This window comes from Nannospalax galili, unplaced genomic scaffold, assembly GCF_000622305.1.
Source record: "Nannospalax galili isolate Female #2095 unplaced genomic scaffold, S.galili_v1.0 scaffold173, whole genome shotgun sequence".
Taxonomy (NCBI): domain Eukaryota; kingdom Metazoa; phylum Chordata; class Mammalia; order Rodentia; family Spalacidae; genus Nannospalax; species Nannospalax galili.
In genome coordinates this window covers 2,060,267-2,077,742 of record NW_008334442.1, presented here as the reverse complement: position 1 = coordinate 2,077,742, position 17,476 = coordinate 2,060,267, and the positions used below count along the sequence as shown (strand labels likewise).

The window sequence follows — 17,476 nt, the reverse complement described above, 5'->3', positions numbered from 1 at the left end:
CTCCAATGAATTCCATTAAATATATTATATTTTATAATTATTCACTGTTAATTGGGATTTTCTTCTTGTACTGAACTCTCAAACATTTTACTCTTACTAAAATAGAAAAAGTTAAATATTCAATTATCTATTGAATATTTAAAATTATTTCCTTAAAGTTTTAGTGGTAAAGGCCCAGAATTAGATTATTATAAATAGCAGGAATTGTCCAAGCATTCAAAGTTTTTAAACTTTTAAAATTTTATTATTGATGTGCATATGTGTATGCATGTGTATATGATGCAAATGTATGAGTGCAAGTGTACATGAGCCCATGTATGTGTGTGATGGAGTTCACTGTGTAGACCAGGCTGGACTTAAATCACAGAGATCCACCTGCCTCTGCCTCCTGAGCACTGGAATTAAAAGGGTGCACCACCCACCCCTGCTAGAAGACAATTTTCAATTGCTCTCTACTTCCACAATGGGATCCATGGACTAAACTCAGATCATCACACTTGCACAGATGTGCCTTATGTGCTGAACCATCTCAACAGTCCCCAAAGTTTTATGATCAATCCTTCCAGAAAATTGTTTCCCAAAATCAAATTAAGTAGGCAGGTAATAAAAGAAAATCCCATGAGAGGCTGGAGAGATGGCTCAGCAGTTAAAGAGCACTGACTGCTCTTGCAGAAGACCAGGTTCGATTCCCAGCACCCATGTGGCAGTAACGAACGATCTTTAACTCCAGTTCCAGGGGAATGTGAAACCCTCTTCTGACCTCCACCCGCATTGCAGACACAGGTGCACTCAACATACATGCAGGCAATACACTCATACACATAAAATAAAAATAATAAAATTTTTTTTAAAGTTTTTGAAAGAAAAGCAGCCAGTTTCTTGGCTAAAACTCACAATGTCCTTGGGCCTCTTAGCAACATACTCCATTCCAAAGGCCAAAATATCAAAAGCATTTGGGTGCTTTTATCTAATCCTTAAAAGATTTTAGGGTTACCTCTTCAGACGGGGGTATGTTAGAGTAGCCAAACAAGTAAGTTAATTAATTAATTAATTAATTAATTAATTAAGAAAGAGTACATTAAAGAAAAAGAAACAGAAGATATGATGATCAGAAAAGAAGTAATCTCAAGGTATGTGAACCAATATTTTAGGAAAAACTTCTCTTTTCCAACAGAATGTTTACAGAATTGTAGCTAAGACTACAAGTCCTAGATCTAGCTTGCTATTATCTTTCAGAATGATTGTATAATGAATTAATACATGTAAATAATTCAGTGTAGACCTTGTTCCATAATATATTTTAAAATATCTGCTTTTACTAAGGAAAAAAAAGAATTAAACAAATTTTTAATTGCATTCATGAAAAAAGGGAAGAAAATAAAAGGTCAAAATCTAGAATAAAATTTTTTTTGAAAAAAAATCACATGAACATAAACAGATAGATATACTTGAATAAAGTGACTAGAAATGCAACAGAATGCCATGTTTCCAAGACTCGAAACTTAAATGTTGCTTGTGTTTCCCTTGTCCTTGGTATAATGGAGCCTTACTTATGGGATTGGGATAGATTAAAAAGAAACAGCAGAGCCTCCTTCCCCATACTCCCAGGGCTAGACTGGGTCATGCCTGCTCATAACTATGAACAGCCTGGTGATCTGCCCAGGAGCACTCAACTTTCAAGCCAGGACTAGCCTGAATGGTGCTGCTTGCACTCCACACCAGGTTGGCTTAGCCATATTCATCCATCTCACATGCTAATGGCTTAAAAGTGTTCAACATCCTTAGTAATTAAGGAAATGCAAGTTAAAACTATTTTATGATGGCATCTTACTCCAGTCAGAATGGCTAAGCTCAAGGAAACAACTGACAACATAAGCTGGGGAAAGAGGAACCCCATTCATCGCTGGCGGGATTGCAAATTGGGTCAGCCTCTATGGAAATCAGTGTCCAGAATTCTCATAAACCTAAAATAGAATTACTGTATGGCCCAACTATGCCACTCCTTGGCATGTACCCAAAGTATATGAAATTCTACCATAGAGATACTTGATCAGTAATGCTTATTGCTGCTTTTCTCACAGTAAATCTCTCTCAGTTGAAGAATAGATTATGAAAATGTGGTACCTTCACACAATGGAGTTATATTAGACTGTAAGAGAAATTAAATCATGAAATTTGCAAGTAAATGGATAGAACTGGAAACTGTTATACTGAGTAAATAGCACAGACTCTGATAAACAAATGATGCATGTTCTCTCTTATTTGTGGATACTAATCTTTAATTTTTTAAAAAAAATTTATGTGTATGGTTATTTTGCCTGTATGTGTGTAAGTGCACTACATGTATACAATGCCTGTGGAGACCAGAGAAGGCATTGGATCCCCTGGAACTAGAGTTATAGGTGTTTGTGAGTCACCATGTGGAAGTAACTGCAAGAGCCTGCAAAGTAGAAAGGAAAGGAGCTCAGAGAGGCAGATAGTAAGACACAGGCTCTATCTATCAAGGGGAAAATGGGGGAAATGAGGATGTATTTATTTATTTGTTTATGTATGTATATATGTATGTATGTATGTATTTATTTATTTATTAGTTCTTGTTAATAGCTCAAGTCTATGTAACAAAAATCACAGTTCCAGGCAAAGGAAACCTCCCTTCAGTTGTTGGTCAGGGTAGTCCAAGAAACTTCCAAAATAATACAGGTTATTGTCACAGCCCTGGTTTTGTCCAAGAACTTGAAGGCAAGACCCTATTGCTGAAGACATGCTATACTTCAACACAGGACGTAGAGCAAATGAGCCAAAACTGACCTGGAAGCCTACTCCTTGAAGACTACCTCTCATAGTATCAGAAGGTACTATGTGAGTTGCCATTTGAGAAAACCAATCAAGGGTCCTACCCAGCTGTAAAGCCTATGAACCACAACAATGACTAGCCCATCAAAATACCTCTATTGGTACAATACATGATATTTTCATTTTAGGGAAATCAAAAGCTGTCTAATTCAACTTAAGGCCTGCTAAATGGGGGGGGTGGTCCATGGATGGTACTATAATAGCTAAGTACACATGGTTGGAAAGGTCATAAACCCTAGAGGAGAACCTACTATTGCCACTTTCCTTAACTAATGTTTATTATTATTTTCTAGATACTTCACCTTGTATTCACATACAAGTATAGCTCTCATCACTCATCAAAGCTTCTTTCTGCAACAGATGGAGATTATCACAGAGATCTATACCTGTTTAAAAATGCAAAGAATAACTGACTCTGAAGTGTCCACCCCAACTGATACATCTACAGTGCAATCTCTTCACATAAGATTCAGGAACATATCAGAAGAGTGTGGAAAATTTGCAAGAACCCAAGGAACAGGATGCATGCTGCTAGATAACGCATTCCAGACATGATAGGGAAGCTGTACTCATGAAATCTCCACAACATGGTAGTGTAACAAGACCTGCATAATCACAACACCAGTTGACATGCCAGTGAGAATGTGGGAAATTTCACAGGGCCCCGTTTCTAGATAAAGAGCTACAATGGATGGCAATCAATGGATGCTGAAGTAGGGAGATCAGTTTTCTCTTGGGACAAACCCAATCCCAAGTAGACAACCCTAAACACATGTCCACACAAGCACCAGTAAATAGACTCAATGAATTATATATGTGTGTGTGAATATTTCCATTTACATATATATGCACATATATATATATATGAAAATCAAGAAGAAGACAAAAAATTGAGAGGAAATGGGGGAGGGGGGACATGGGAGGACATGGAGAGGAGACTGGGAGGGGTGAAAATGATGTAAATACAATGCTCACATATGAAATCCTCAAAAAAGCTTAAAAATAATTAACAGATAAAGTATATTTGGAATAACATGAAAAATAAACAGAAGTAGCAGGAAGAATCAGGAATGCCAGAATAATTCCATGAATATAACTCTACTGTAACCCTTCTGCACTTGTCTAGGCCCCAAACACAGCCTCAGCTTGTGCCGATTCAGGTTGCCCTTATTATCTGTAAAAATACTAAGCTATTTTGAATTCCCTAATCACGACAGCTTTCTCCCATCTCCTCATATTTGAGGACAACATTTCCTTTTTTCTTACTTCTGATACATTCCTCTTTGACCAAGTTTTAGCCCAAATATAGCTTTCTCTGGGAATCCTCTTACTGTCCCAGAAAGCCTAGATTCTCTGTCCTTATGTTCTCACCATGTGTTGTACAAGGTACATTATTAGACATGGTATCATCTTACCATGATTGTGCTGTATATCTTCTCCCCACCAAGTAGTAGTTATGAAAATAATATTTACATTTAATTCATATTTTTATGTTTCTAGCATCTATTACAATGCCTGTTATATACTGTAGTTAATCAATAATCGAAGTGTTTTTTAAAAAATCATATGAGTGAATAAAGATAAGGAAGTTAGAAATTCAACCTAGATTTTCATGAGGATTGTTTAAAGCAGAAAGTAGGGAAACGTATATAAAGGGCTATTTCTAGGTGGGAGATTTTTGAAACAGCAACTCTGAAAACAAGGCCAAATTCCATACAGGAAAAATCACAGACAGAAGGGCAAAGAACTATATACTGACCCATAGGAGATATTATTTTCACAAAAGTAAGTGGTGGTTAAAGGAAGGAAAAGAGACAACCACAGAGGAATTAAAAAGAAAGCCAGGAAAGTGTGCTGGAAACCAAGTAAAGGAAGTTTCATAAAGGAGGGAAGAGCCAACTCCAGGAAGCACTGCCAGGAGGTGAGTAAAATCAACACATCAAAGTGTCCTTTGGATAGACATTCCAAGGGCTTTGGGTGAGCTTGGCAACCTGTTTTCAGTAGCAAGAGAAACCCTGGTTAGAGATTCAACAGGAAGTGAGGAACTGAAGATAGCACAGTTCCATAGTTGAAAGGAAAGAGAAGTGGAAAGGGATGACCTGGAGGGAGTTTGGAAGGAGGAAAGATTGTTTTCAGTTCTGGAATTGAATGATCCCATAGAAAGGGAGAAGTTGATGTTACAGAAGAAAAAAGATAATTAAAAAGGACTACAAGTGTCTAATAGGATCCAAGTATAGCACATAACCATTATGTTGAAGATCATTCTATTTGTTAAAGAAGATAAAGGAAAGAGACAAGTGAGGCGGCATGGCAGTAGTATGATGACAGCTGTATCATCCCAGAGCTCATAGAGACCTTATTAACCCTAAGTTCATTAGTTCATGAAAATCAAATATAGTTTATGCCTGTGTTAATCAGGATGAATTATGATTTGTAAGTCTGACAGAGGAACCCAAAATCACAGGGGCAAACAAGAACAAGCATTTCCAATTGTGCTGTTCTACACATCATAATCAACTACAGCTTGGATCCATTTGCTCTTTATCTAGAACTTTGAAGTTTACAACGAAGAGAGAAGAGACTTGTCAAACTATGCCTAGACTTGTAAAGCTTCTGACATGAAGTGGTACATCTGGTTTCTAATCATATCCTGTATTAGTTACTTTGCTGCTGCTGTGATAAAACACTGTGACCAAAAGCAACATATAGAAGAAGTTTATTTTGGTTTGCAGATCCAGAGGGATGAGTCTATCATGGTGAGAGGGCATGGAAGGAGGTGACAGGTATGGTGGCAGGAACCAAATGCTAAGAGCTCATATCTTCAACTGCAACCATGAAGCAGAGGGTGGAGTGGAAGTGGGGCAAGACTGGGAACTCTCAAAACCTGCCCCCTGTGACACACTTCCTCCAGCAAAGGTAAACGTCCTGAAGACTACCTCCTCAACAATGCCAACCAACTTGAGCCTATAGGGGACATTTCTCATTCAAGCATTACAATCCCTTTTGGCTAGACCATGTCAAGATGCCATACTTGAATTAAATATAGGAGAGATTTATATAACCTCCCTGTAGGAAAAGACACTGAAGAAATGGCCACAGATGCCAGCAGGCTGTGAGTAGAGAGTGTCACAGTCCACGACGAGTCTTACAGATAATTCATCTGTGTCTTCAGCTACACAATCTGAGGGAAAGCTAATATGTTACATCATGAATTTTTTCTTGTATTGTTATATACTCCCCACATCTATGCTTGCTAAACAAAGCTGACTAAAAATGATTCATATATTTTACCCTTCATTTTACCTACATTTTCATTCTAATGATAGCTGTAGTCTTCCCATTGGTATAGAGTTATGGGTGAATTCTGTCATTTACTCATTCAGTAAGTATTTTCTGTATGATAAGTGTATCAAAGTCATAAATGTAATACTTTCTACATGATAAATGGATAGAACATGATCTTTATGATAAAATTCATGTGGCTAAATAATCCCAATATTTGTGAAAGCTATAGAAAAAGTTCAATGCCAAATCTGGACATGAGCTTCTAAGTTAAGTTATACACCCATGCTGGCAGTGATGACAAACACCTATAATCCCAGAACTCAGGAGACTGATCATTAGTGGGGACTAGCCTGTACCATGCATGTGTGTGAGTGTGTGCACACACGAATACACATTTTCTATATTTTCACTATTTTTCTGATAATTAAAGGGATTTTTCTGTTTCTTTACAAGTGCTATATGTTAAAGATAGCAATGCTGAAAAGCCAAGATTTTTTTTTCTTGGAAGAGGAAGAAATGCTTATAATAATAAGTTCTACCCTTTGAAACTGTACTGAAATTATGCCATTTTATTCAAAATTACATAACTAGCACAAAAGGTAATCACTTTGTTAATTGATTGCACACCTGTGTAAGATAGGTACATTAGAGAAACACTATAAAAGAAACCTTGTTCTGTTAAGGTTCGAAATGCAGACAATAATTTTAAGTTGTACAATTCAATGACAGATAAAAAGAAAGCATGCAAGGTTGGACAAGCTTATCTGTAAATGAAGAAATATAAGGTTTCTGCAAGCCTCTCATAAATTAAAGCATCCTCACTGGTGAACAACCAAGACAGCAATAAGCAGACTTTTTCTATCACATGCCTTACCCTCTAAATAAAGTTCTTTGTAGTATTTTCTTATATTTAAAATGATTCCTGTCCAAGACACATCACTACTTTGTATTCCTCTTAATATTTTCATTTAAAAGAGAGCGGCTGTGCAAAATAATGTCCTTGTCTGTCCCTTCCGCATATAGACCTCCAATCAAATTTAATAAAGCTAGTTTGATACAATGCCAGCCTACACTTGGTTTACCCTTGGTCGACTTTAATAGGGTCAAAAATATTTTCGCATTGGCAGTGTATGCATTAATCATTTTTCCAGAGGATTTAGAAAATTGGAAGAGACAAGGCCAAGCAAAATTTTAAATTAATGGGGCCTACCCCCGCCTTACAGGGTCACCTTGTGTCAGCTGTCCCACATTTTCCAGGTCACAGAGTTCCTGTGTTTCCTCCAGCTGCCACGAGGAGAGAGCCGTGCTGTGGGCACGCAAAGGTGAAAGAATTTCTCTCAGAACGTGAGAATTATCCTTCAGCAACCACAACAACTGCAGTTTCCAGATTGTCATCAGACACCAACCACTTAAATAATGCACGCTCGGCTGACGCCTACACTTGTGCATTTTCTAATCAAGTCATCAGGAAAATTTGTAAACACTCTGTCAGTTACCATAAACCATTGCCTACTTATAACCACAGAGTAATTAATTTTAGTGCTGCTCAGAATTATTAATTTGTCAGAAAAAATCTTTTTCCACAATTGCTATGTCCTCCTCCCCTTTTTCCTCCCACCAGTAGTTATGGAAAAGGTCTTCATATAGGGGAAGGCTCATTTACAGCAATGTTGGTGAGAGTTCAGTAGGATAGCGTGGGAGAGTCTGCATCTCTGGTTCTGACCTGTGGTCACACGTTCTGGGGTATGTGGCCACTTGCTCAGCAACATAAAGTAAAGGCTTTCATGAAAAGAATATAAAAGTCCTTAGTATCTTGTTGTGTAGTAGCCAATCATTTCATGGTTTGCTTCTTCTTTTTATTTTTATTTATTTATTATTTTTATTCTATGTGTCTGAGTGTTGTGCCTGCATGTATCTAAGTGCACCACATGAGTGCAGTGCCCAAGGAGGCCAGAAGAGGGTGCTAGTTCCCCTGGAATCCTGACTCCACCATGGGGGTACTGAGAACCAAACTCAGTCATCTGGAAGAATAGTCAGTGCTCTTAACTGCTCCATCTCTCCAACCACCATGGTTTGATTCTTCTAAAAGAAGGAGTGATGGGTTACTTGAAGTGCAGTCAATGCCTTTGGAGAAAATGAGCAGACATTATTTTTTTGCTTGTTTAAATTGCCCTTAATAATTGACAGAAAATAGAGAAACTACTTTTGCCAAGGATAAAGATACTTGTAATAGAATGCACAATTATGAAAAGATTGGTAGAAAATTCTCAGCAGCATTGCACAGGTATTTCTATCATACAAAGAGTACAAAATGAGCATCAAATACAGCCCATTCTATCTTGGTGCTACTAAATCTTGCATACTCTCAAATGATATTAATTTTTTGCTAAAACAACTGCATGATATGTCACAAGAATGTCATAATGTATCCATGCAGTGTTCATAAGAAGATTGGTATAGTTTTGCTTGGCTAATAGCCAGCCAGATCTCTCCCTATCAGTAGCAAGAATGCACAGCTAGCACAAGTATTGGAACTTTAATTGCCATGGAAGATTTTGTTTCCTCTTTCTACTGCATGAGTGATCAAGAATTTGAAAAAGAAGAAAAAGTAAACTAACATCTAGAGCTGTAAACATGACTCACTGGGAAATCAGACATGATAAAGTAAATTCCAGGATGCTTGTGGTTATGTGGGTCTAAACACTGCTGATAGTTCTAACTACTCTTACTTTTAACTATTTTTTCTCTGGTTCTTTTTAGCCCAAGTACATTTTTATAAAAATGTATAGCCTTTTGATCATGAATAATCATGCTGTGTAGCATGGAAGAGATACATGTGTATTAATGGAACTTTCTAGTAGAGTGCAAAATGTTACCATCCAGACTATAAAGAAAATAAATTACTGAAGAGCAATTTTCACTAAGCCTGGAAATATTTTTTTCTTTGTGCACACTTTATCTTCATCATACAGGTAGGTCAGTCTGAGATGATCTGACTACAGTTGTACTACAATTTATAAGTTGCTAAAATGAGATCTAGTTACCAGCACACAAATATCATAAAAAGTCAAAATACCAGTCAGAAGAGAGATTTTTAAAATAAAACAACATTTTGGAACTATAAAAATTTTTGAGAGTCTTGGGGTGGAAAACTCCTAGGGAAAGCTGAGCAGTTTGATTCCCTGAAAGCTTCAGCACTCAGTTTGTGGCACAGCCACATCTGTACTACCTGGGGAATCAGCTAGACATGCAGATCATCAGGTCCCATCCTAGACTAGCTGAATCTAAACTTGCACATTGACAAGGTCCAAGTGCCTTGTGTGCACATGAAAGTTAGAGAAGCAATTGTGTAAAACACAGCACTAAGAAGCAAAGAAATGCCACAGGTACTATACAGATTGCTGCTGAGAATCAACTTCACCCTTCTATTTCTTTTCTATTATATTTATTACTTTTATTTTATGAAGATGAGTGTATTGATTGCATGTGTGTAAGTGCACCATGTCATGCAATGCCTACGGAGGTCAGGAGAGGGCATTGGATCTCCTGGAAGTGGAATTATGGACAGTTGTTAGCTGCCATATGGGTTCTGGGACACCATCCTGGGTCTTCTGCAAGAGCAACCAGTACTCTTAACCACTGAGCCATCTTTCTAGCCTCCCCTACCTCTATTTTGAGCTAACAAAATCAAAATACCAGGTCTCTATTTGGTTTTTGCCTCCTAAGTACACACATAGACACACAGACAGACAGACAGATAGACAGACAGACACACACACACACACACACACAGCATTGTTCCAGAGATGATACAACAAATGCACCTTAAATTTACTTTTATTTCAATTCAAAGATGGGCTTACTTGCATGGAGAAGTATTATATACTTGAAAGTCACACAGTGGCTGGCAAGATGACTCAGCCACTAAATGCATCTGCTGTCAAGTCTAATGACTTGAGTTTGATCCCCAGGATTCACATGTTGGAACAAGAGACCTAACTCCCACAAGTTGTCCTCTGATCTTCACATTAGTGCCATGGTACACATGTACACAAACACACACACACACACACACACACACAATAAATAAATAATAACAATAATAATAACTTGCCCAATATTTGCAAGACCCAACACAAAACAGAACATACGAAAAACCAAAAAGAAACACCTGCCATCTCTATTGCACTATTTAAAATTTCTAGATTTATAGTCCTTGGGCTTGCTCATCTTTTCTGATGTGGCCTCATGTTTAGATGGCAGATTTGGCAAACATGCTTTCGTGATTTTGAAGCTATCATCTTTTTTCTTTTTTATTATATAGAAAATTTAGAGATTACTCAAAAAATGATTAAACAGAATCTGTATTTTTTTTCTTAATTCTTCAATTGTCTTGGTTATGATAAAGTCAAAAGAAGAAATAAAAAATGTTTTAATCACTATGACAAATAATTCAAATGTATAACTAATTAAGAAAGGGAACAGAGTTCAATCCCATTAATTAATCATTACAAACTACTGACTTGTACAACGATATCAGTGGTGTTTCTGGCATGAAATATTAGGGAGTTATGTCCAAAATGGAATTAGAGAGCAGTACTTCTCAAAAGGCATGAATTTTTGCTGGAAATATTTGTCACCAAATTGAGACACTATTGAAACATTATGTTGTTTAATACTACTTTTGTCAATTAATTACAACCATTTAAACCTTTACTTCAAGATATTTGTTAAAAGCAGTACTGTCACGATCCTCACAGTATTTTGACATCAAACTGAATTCTTGTTCGCAAGTATAAGATTTGTTTAGCTCCAGGCATCTGTGTTTGGATTACAAGAATGCTGATTGGTTCACTGCCAGGGGCACCCAAAGGTCAAGCTGTCCTTTCTAAAAGTCTCTCTCTCTCTCTCTCTCTCTCTCTCTCTCTCTCTCTCTCTCGTCTTGCTCTTGCTCTCTTTCTCTATTCCTCCTTCTCCTTCCCTCCCCCCTCTCTCTCTGATTAATTAGAATTTTTTAAATAGAAGAAAAGGCAATAACTTAAAATCATTTCATTTTTTTTTCAAGGATTTTGAAAGAGCAGAACTCTGTGTTGGTGTGAGGTCATTGATGTGAGCACAGATCACACCAGCACACTTCTGAAAGGTGACCTGAAACCTTTCAAACTGACATCTGTCATAGAGACAGACACAAGTTTTTTTAGCCTGAGAGCTTGTTTTCCTGACATTTCATTTTTCATCAGATTTTGAGAGAAGGGAAAAAAGATGAACTTGAAAAAGTCTTGCCAGGGGGAGAAAATAAGATCAGGCTTTCTGCAGCTGCCTGACTCACCTTTAAAGGTTAGAGGTCTAGCAAAAGTGAACAAAAAGATCTCAGTTTGATGTTAATGGATAAAAGGACATGTTGTTACTTTAAATACATTTCTGAGACTCACATAACCATTAGACAGCATTACAGGAGAAATGGAATCAGGGTGAGATTGCATATCCATTTGAAATCCCAATTTCAGAGTTTAGTCATGGAGCAAATCAAATCCAACCTCACCTATTCATCCTGCACAAAAGATGGAATCCACAGGTGCATGAGTTTTTCCCTGAATTGAGTAATTTCTTGCTCCTGTAGTACTGCAATGACCAGTGAAAATTAGACAAAGTACTGTAATCCTGACTTTGGAGTGAAGAGATGTTATGTACTAGAATAGTTACTCAATTTCCCTTGACAAAAAAAACATTAAGGAAAAACGCATGACTTTTAGTAACCAAAAGAGAAAAGGCCTCAGAGTCAGAAACCACTGAAGTTACAGTGTTGGCCCTGCTAAAATGGAAACTTTGGCAAGTAATATTTCTAATTCAGTTTTATCATCTGTAAAATGGGGGAAATAATATCTATCTTGTAGAGTCCCAGTAAGGATGAAACAGAATAATGTAATTGCATGCTTCCAGATACAAAAGAGTGTAGCTATGATGGAAACCATAGTAGTCTCATCTTTTCATTTCCCTAAATGCTTAATAAAGTAGCAGACACAAAGCATTGTATAAATGGTTCCTGGTCCTAGATCAGCATGATTAAAAATGGAAAAACATTTCCTTTGAGATAATTTCAATACTTGGAAGGAGGATAAATAATTTGGGTATTCATAAGAGACGACAAAAGTCAGATCATATTAATTCTCAAGCCTTGGGAAACAGGCAAGTAAAACTTATTTGCCTATAGTTTCTAAAATAATAGATTATGTATTGCCATGTTCTCTTGAGTATCAAATTAGGTGTTTTCAGCCATAATGTTCATCTTAATGTAGAATAAGAGCAGGTACAGAATAACTTAGCTAGGTGATGAGAGATGAATATCCTAGATCCAGACAGTTCATTGTGAAATTCAAGCCCATCTTGATCAGAAGACCATCAAAGCAATTCGAAAATACTCCTGACGCAGTCTACTGACAATTGCTCTACAACAAGCAGAATACTAGAGTATGTCTTACACGTTATGATACTTAAGATATGGTACTTATTAAACTATTCCACAAGTTAAGTGGGAAATGAACAGCAGAGTTAAGACTTACAGTCTTGGAAATATATCTATGAAATCTATTTCTGTAAATGAATGGTGAGCCAGAGCTTAATGCTCTATTGATAATCCAACCTTTCAATATTTCTATTTTACTCTTAACACAATTCACAATACTAGATACATATAAGTCAAACACGTGAGTATTTTGTTGTTAGGGACATCTTTGAATGTATATTTGAAGTACGAAGCTTCAGGGTCATATTTTTCTAGTCCTATTCTTAATTCTTACTGCAACTCTGTTCTTTATTTAGAAAAGTCATAAACATCATTTCTGTATTGTCAATACTAGTTTTTAAAAGACATTATAAAAATAGTAGAAACTCAGATCAGCTGTTGATTTTATTTATATTTTTAATCCTTTAAATTTTTGCTATTCTTCAGTTTACTTTTTCACAGAATATGTTCCCCAGAGAAGGCATTAGAAAACAGTTATTCTATGTCCACCTGAAATATAACTTTCAATCCTCATTGCCTGGTATACAGTAAAGTAATGAAAAAGTAAAGTTAATTGAGATTCTTCACTTGATTGGTTGTGAGGAGCACTGGTGACTGTGGACAGAAAGCTCTGAGAATGAGTCTTGAATTTCTAACCTAGCTAATGGAATGTTATTCCATTAATCAAGACACAGAAACAAGTGGAATAAATGTTGACGTTAAGGAGCTTACAGGTTAACTCAAAACATTATCCAAGTAAAGGAATCTTGGAGAGCAGTTCTTCATAATCTTTAACAAGATGAGCATCACTTAGGAATCACACTGAAATGAGTCTGATTTCATAGTGACAAGTGGGGGCTCGCATTATGTTACTAACAGACTCCCAGCTAATGTCAATGATGTCCCAAATCTACATTTAGATTAGTAAGTTTCAGGGTCAGTGAATGTCAGCAGTTTCATTTCTGAACCACCAAAGAAATTTTGAAAAATCTGCCTTCCTTACACGGCTAATACTTTTCATTGTGTTTAAATGATTGAAATGTTAAAGTGTTCAGCCTTCTGTCACTATTTACATTCTAAGATGGAGCATGTCCACTGAATATATCTACTGATGGTCTAACCACAGTGATTTGATCCCCATCACCATTATTTAGCAACATACTTGAACAAGTTTCCCTTATGGCCTCAGATAACATCATTTTTTTTCTTGTTGAACTCATATTTCTATCCTATATTTTCCACAAATTTTTATTTTAAAGCGATACACATGTGTGCTGAAGGATTTCATTGATCATTCCACTCAACTGCTACAAGTACAGGCACATAGTTTGAGTTTTTTTTAAGTTTAGAATTTCTCATGATCATAATCTCTAAGTATTAAAATTTCTCTTCAAATTGTCATGATTTGTTGACAACTAGTAAAAATAGCATGGTGTGAATTTCAGTAAACACTAAAACAGAAGAATGGCATTGGGAATGTATCTTTTTTTTCTGGGAGAGAGACATTAGGTTTTATTTAAGGGTGTGATGCTGAGTAGATTAACCGGGTTCCAGTGAATGGACCCACATCGAAGGGCATTTAGGGACACAAATTTACATATATATATATGTAATTAAATGCAATGAGGGGTAGCAAGGAGGTACAGATGTGAGATCAAAACATATTGTATGAAATTCTCAAAAATTCAACAAAAAAGAAAACAAAGAAAAATTGATGTGTGAAAGGAAAACAGATAACCTCTTCTGGGTCATTAAAAAAACTATTGCTAATTTTTTTCAAAATTTTTTCAATTTTTATAGTTTGTAGTCATTCTGTATTATTGTCTTGATAAACCTGGGAAAGGATTTTTCTACGTAAATTTATATTTTTTCATTTATTTTATGAGCTATGCTCTGTATAGGGTAATGAGTCATTGATTTGATGGTAGATATTCTAATGATAAAAACAAGACTGCATAAAGAGCTGTTTGTTTTGTTTATGTGTATGCGTGTTTCTGTGAGGTGCGCATGTATATGTGAGGGCACATTCAAGTGTGTGCCTATCCATGAGGAGGAAAGAGACAACTTTGGCTGTTGTTTCCAAAGGACCAAGTAAGTTAAACTGATCAGTGAGTACAGGGATCTGCCTGTCTCTGCTTCCCCAGAGCTAGGATGGCAAGCGCATGCTACCATGACCAGCTCTTTTACACTGGTTCTGGGAACCAAACTCAGATCTTCGTGTTTGCCCTGCATGGACAATTTTATCTGTGGTACCTGGAACTTTAAAATATAGAACCATATTGTATTAGTCAGGGCTCTCTAGAGGAACAGAGCCAATAAAATAAATATATGTGGATTTGTTTTTTTCAGATTGGCTTACAAGAAAGGGTCCGGGTAGTCCAACAATGGCTGCACCACACCAGAAAGGCTGAGAATCTGGTAGTTGTTCAGTCTATGAGGCTAGATGTCTCAGCCTGAAGGACTCCTGGACAGATGCTGGTCTGTCTCTACTACCTGAGATGTTAAAAATATAGAACCATATAAACAACAAGTCTATAAAACTTCCTTCCATTAAACTTTGTAGTGTGTTAGAGATCTCTGAAGCGTCACAATGTAATTTACTTTTCTTAGATTAGTTAATGTGCTTTCCTGGATCGTAATCTGTTAGTGCCTTCCAACATCTTTTTTGGAATTCTTAATGCAATTTCCTACACTAGATTTTTAAAGAAACAAATAAATTTTTATACTTTTTAAATCTGAGGGTAATCTGTGATATATAAGCTATACTTGTCTCCTTCTCTAACATTTATTTATGCACTGTTACATAGGCTCTAGGTACTAGAGTTTATAAGCTACTTAATACCCAAGAACAGGCAGGATTCATTTATGAGACTTTTAAAGGCCTTCTCCCTCAAAACAAAAAGTTACATTGTTTGAAGTTCATGTGAATGAAATCGCCAGAGTTCAACTTCAGTTCAGAAGAACAACCCTGAGTGAGTTTCCAATTTGGTGAAATATTTTAACTTACTTTCTGAATCATTGAAGGGTGAGGCAACAAAGTAACCCTGTGGAGTCTTCGAACACAGACATTTCTTACACCCGGTGGTTCTGAGTTACTAAAAGTGATGGTGACTATACACCATTCACTTTTTGAGTTATGGAAGGGGCTCTGTTGACTTCAGTAGGATCTATACTAGATATACTAGATCAGGAAAACAGACGGAGACATTACAGTCTGACTGCTTTTGATAGTCCTCTCAACCTGTGCTAATCATATGGAAGTGGTCTTTAAACAACTGGTTAACTAAAGTATTCCCACCTCTGCCTTTTCACTGAAAACGAGTGACACTAACCCTGTCTTGGCGCTTTCCAGTGCCTCTCATTTGGCTTATCTTTATCTCTGCCAAAGTCTAGCCCTGATCATTTTTTCCTTACTGATTACGTCAGGAGTTTATACATGCTCATTGTAGATAACTTAGAAAATGCCATCCAAGAACAGCAACTTATAATGGATGGGATTATAGCCCAGTAAATCCATCATAGACTGAAAATATCAAGTAAAAACTGCACGCACTACGTGAAATCTGCTAAACATCTTGACTTAGCCGAACTTATATTAAGTATGCTTAGAACTCTTATGTTAGCTTACATGTGAGTAAAACTACCCAATGTAAAGCCTGTTTTATAATGAAGTGTTGATGTTTCTTATAATCCTCTGAATATTGTACTGCAGGGAGGAAACAGAATTGTTGTAAGGATACATTTTTCCACCATTATAAAGTAAAAAATCATCACAAACCATTCTCCCTTGGGAGCTATCTTTATTTGTTTTCAGCTGTCTTTTCCAAAAGACTGTTTGCGGCATTTAAAGACATTCAAAGCAAAAAATTTGCATTTATATTTTCATTATGTAATATTTCTTATAATTGTAAAAATCTTTTTTAAGATAATCTTAGAGGATAAGAAGTATCCTTGCAATACAATTAACGGTTTCATGTTCTTTATCCTTTTGTGTGCCTTACTGAGTTTTTTACTCATTTATTATTCTATATCTCTTTAGAGATTAAAATTAGTCACTTGGTTTTGCAAAAAATGTTTTCTTCATTATTATTTGTTTTATTTTAAAACCATTTAAGATTTTTTGATGTTTAAATCTTTTCATACATTGAAATATATATTTGAAATTTTTATTTTTACTATTTTTATACTTTTTATTCTTTAAGCTCTTTCCATTTTAAGCTTGGAAATTTATCCCCAAACAGCTGAATCTTGTCTGAACTTTTACTGTTATGTCTTTCTGAGCTCTGGTGGAGACAGTGCTGACTTGAAGTATTAATGAATAATAATGGCATCACGGCAGTTGCTTCCAAGGTTTAGTATTCACAAGAATCACTGAGAATGCTTGTCATCACTTGAATTAAATGGTTAGTATGAGACCTAAGAATACTCATTTTTAACAAGCCTTGGGAATGATTATGCTGAGATAGTCTATGGACTACACTGGAATTATATGTTCCATTTTTTAAAATTAGATGAACGATTTTAACACATGGTGCTAGAACACTTGGATATCCATATGCAAAAAATAAAATGAATTTCAATCCATATCTTATACTGTATATAAAAATTAACTCAAAATGGATCATAAAAAATTAAAAATAAATGGATCATAGAACAAAATGTGAAGCCTAAAACTGTAAAACTTCTAGAAGAAAACATAGGAGAAAATATTTGTGGTTTTGAGTTATGCAAAGATTTCTTAAAGTATACATAAAGTACAATGCATATTTTTTTTCAAATGATAAAGTGAGTTTGATTGAAATAAAAACTACTCTTTGAAATGCATTATTATGAGAA

The 17,476-nt window shown here is 36.0% G+C and overlaps 1 pseudogene; it reads right to left on the bottom strand.

Moving 5' to 3' along the window:
* Positions 1–7,587, bottom strand: part of LOC103731040 — an 11,763-nt pseudogene extending 4,176 nt beyond the window's left edge.
* Positions 7,588–17,476: the final 9,889 nt, after the last annotated feature.